This window comes from Accipiter gentilis, chromosome 23 (genome assembly GCF_929443795.1).
Source record: "Accipiter gentilis chromosome 23, bAccGen1.1, whole genome shotgun sequence".
In the NCBI taxonomy this organism is placed as follows: Eukaryota; Metazoa; Chordata; class Aves; order Accipitriformes; family Accipitridae; genus Astur; species Astur gentilis.
This window is the reverse complement of record NC_064902.1, coordinates 1245806-1249920: the sequence shown is the minus strand read 5'-3', so window position 1 is coordinate 1249920 and position 4115 is coordinate 1245806.

Here is a 4115-nt window from a genome sequence, read left to right as displayed (position 1 = left end):
TTATTAGCCTTTTTACACACAATGAGCACATTCTGATCTATGGATGCTTTAATCAAAGCAATTCCAGTCAAGAAAGCTTGAAGTTTAAGGCCAGTTTGTATGCATCTATAATAAGTAACACATCCTGCACGTGGCCTGGATGAGGTCATTTTACCGAAGCTGCATGAGCGCCTTGGAGGGTCACCTCAGCCTCTCGGATGGATCCCAACCACTAGCAGCACTGCTTGACATCTCCTCCAATCCCATCTCTCTAATCATTGTTTGGTTTTGTATGTATTTTGCAGGTTATCGGAAGCCCACGGCAGGACTTATGTTTTCAGTTGATGAATGGGCCGTTATCTGGATTGTTTGTTTGAATTTGTTTGTGGTATTTTTATGGTACAGCAGGGAAAGATGGTTTGGAACTCCTCCCTCCTTGCCTTTCTTACCTTTGGTGCATCTGGACAAGGAGAAGGGACCTCCAATTTAGCTTGGGAAGTGATACAAGGATTCATACATGTCTGGAGTAGAACGGATCAAGGGATCTGTATTCAGATTCCTACATCTGCAGAGCAGGGGATTAGATTTGGTTTGATACCTATGAGGCTCAATATTGGAAAATATAATATAAGCAGTGGCATTATAGGGTTAGTAGATGCTCCATTTGAGTATCAATATTGAAGTGATTATACCTCTTCTGGCAGATGGTGGTGAGATGAAGCAGCCTTCTATGAGATCCCTTGGGACATGGGGTGGCCTAACTTAATAAACAGAACTTGTAAGCGATGGAAATTGGAGGTCAGTCACGAAATTGGTGTGAGTCGTAGCCCACCGTGTCCTCCAGGATTCAAGGAAGCCTATTCCAGACGATTCCCACCTTCTCCATACTGGTGGAGAATAACAGGCTGCCCTTCCTATCAATATATCTGGTAATCTAGTGCCTTTTTGGCCTGCTTCCCTGGAAATTATCCCTTTTGAATTACAATATAATGTAAAATGGGATTCAGCTTGGTGTGTTCACATACCTGACAGGAAGGGAAAGTAGCTTTTAATGAATAACGCCCACACTGCTTGGGGTCAGTGAAACGTTAAAAAAACCTCTTCACTTACTAAAGAAAGAATTTGTGGGCACGCCCAACCCCAATTATGCCCATTTGTTAAACTGTACCCACATTATAGATTGTACCACAGGTGCTGGCAGTCCCATTGAAACATGGATCAGTTTGGAAGTTAAAACCTTAATTGAGATGCATGCACCTGTTGGACATATCCTAATTTTGGATACCGAAACTGAGATAGCCAATGTAATCAGATCACCAGTAATGTTAATATCTGGCTAAAATGTGGAATTCCCATTAACCACTTGCCAAGACAGAAGGTGGGGGAGGATAATCAAATACCTTGGGGAGACACAGCTACTTGTCAAAAGGTTTTGTATGCCACCCCTGAGGGGACCATCTGGAGATGCTCAGATGGGAAAATGTACTCGCACTTGAATGTTACCAAACAGGCTGGATTGCGGTCTGGTTTGGGAACTGCTACTGTGTGTCCCAGGCAAATCTTTGAATATACCACACCACCTATTCACAGGAAAAAATGAGAACTTTATGACCCAAGTAGCACCCAGAAGTGGATTCAAAGCATTCTAAAACCCGATTATTATACCTGGGGACAGAAGGTATCATTAGAGCTAGAAGCATTCTTTGCATCATCTGGGTATATTGTTCGGCACCAGTGGGTGCTAGAAAACCTAACTTGGCAAGTATGTGTATTAAGTGATTGGACTCGATATGCCTTTGGGGAACTAAATCTGCGAGTGCAACAAGTATCAAAAATGGCATTACAGAATTGTTTAGCCTTAGATATGTTATTGTTAAAAGAACAAGGTGTGTGCGTGGTATGTTAAACTTGACTAAATCCAAATGCTGTATTTACCATTCATAATGCCACGACCTCAGTTGAAGAAGCCTGGGCAAAGATGAAGGAGATTGCCAACCAGACGGGAGAACTCTTCCACGCAATACAACCAGCTGTCTGGTTTGATGGCTGGAGTCTCAACTCATGGCTACATTCCATTTTGGGATCCTTGGGACTGACGGGATGGGGAAAATGGCTTGTAAATATTGGACTTATGATATTAATTGGATTTATACATTTAATAGCAAGCCTTGCCATAGTAAGATGTATGATTAGCCGCTTACTATTCTCAGCTGTCTCTCTCTCTTCTCCTACTGTCCGCTATACTAAAATCACCCCAAAGATGATATGAATGAGAATCAAAGTCCAGCGACTGTTTGAGCCACGGGGTGGTGTGATGGTCTGACAAATTACAGTCAATGTCTCAAACATTTGTTAAAGAACTTTGGTGAAGAAAACTGCCTCTGTAAAAATGCTGGAGTCCTGTGAACAGGACAATGGGGCCGGAGGAGAGGGCCGCACAGAGGGTGGGACTGCACTTCTCCAAAGCCACAATTCCTTATCTTAAGTGACCAGGAGAAGGAGCACAGCATATGTGCCTGGAGGAGGAGACGGAGGCCCCACAGGTGGGACTGTGCTTCTGTCTTCAGTGGTCATGCCAGCAGGAGAAGAGAGGCAATGAACCCCCCCAACCCCACCCCCTATGTAACGAGGTTACTGTCATGCAGCAGGCATGACAAAAGGTGTGAAACCCAGTGTCGCTGCAGTGAGGCTCTGATCGAGCCCTTCCTGCTGTGCAGTCTACAGCCTGTCCAGACACATCCAAAACCTCCGGTTACCAGGTCTCACAGCTAAGGCAGGGTGAAATATTGACTCATAGAATGGTTTGGGTTGAAAGGGACGTCTAAAGGCCATCTAGTCCAGCCCCCTTGTAATAAGCATGGACATCTTCAACTAGATCAGGTTGCCTGGAGCCCCATCCAACCTGACCTTGAATGTTTCCAGGGCTGGGGCATCTGCCACCTCTCCGGGCAACCTGTTCCAGTGTTTCACCACCCTCATTGTAAAAATGTCTTCCCTCCATCTAGCCTGAATCTACCCTCTTTCAGTCTAAAACCGTTACCTCTTGTCCTATCGCAACAGGCCCTACTAAAAACTCTGTCCCCATCTTTATTACAACTCCCTTCAAGTATTGAAAGGCCGCAGTCAGGTCTCCCTGGAGCCTTCTCTTCTCCAGGCTGAACAACCCCAACTGTCTCAGACTGTTCTGAGTTTTTCCATCCCTTGGATCCATTTTTGTGGCCCTCCTCTGGACCCGTTCCAACAGGTCCATTCAAGTCCCCTTTTGTGCACCACAATGCTTAGCATTATCTGCTCCAATTACGCGCTTTCCTTCTCCCTGTGTCCCTGTGCTTGGCAGGTCCATACACCAATTCAGTTGGCCTCCATGTATCAGCCGCTCACACCTTGTCATGATCACATGTTAAAAGGCAGCATTTTCAAGGCCATCCTCTTCATTTTGTCCATCAGTGTGGGGCGACAGCAGGGTGTGTTTGTACTCACAGTCACAGCACAGCCAGGATAGGTTGCTGTTATGGGAGCTTATCCAGGTTCTTTCAGTCTCCTCTTCCAGCCTTCAAATTCTTAAATCCCTTACCTCTCCTGCCTCAGTTCCAGACTACTGCAAGACTGCAATCTGTGCAGGATCTGTGCAGCATCACTTTTCAGCTGTGCCTCACAAGATATTCTTGGCGTTTGCAGAGCCAAAATCCTGGAGAGGGGTAAGAGGAGGTACCTGTTTCCTCGCAGAGAGTCCTGGGGTGAAAGCTAGAACAACAAAGGGCTCAGGGAACCCACATGAAGCTGCTTTTCCTTGGCCATGCTTCAGGAGACTCGTAGTCACTGACTGGAGCTAAAAAGCTCCTTCCCCCACCCCTGCTCACTTAATGAAAATTCTCAGCACCTTTAGATTATGTGGAAACCCACCTTAGAACTCATCTAGGCCTGGTTTGGAGGCAAAATCCAGCTTTTCTAACCCAAGTTGCTGAGGGTAAGTTTGCTCTTTGGGCAGATGCTGCAGGATATGAATCCCTTGTAGCATCAGTCAAATACCGCACACCAGATAAGGTGCCTAGCAGCCTCCCCCAGTGCACCGGTATATGCGGTGGCAGAGCACAAGAGCAGGCATTGCAGAAGGAGGCATTTGGCCACAAAGGGTG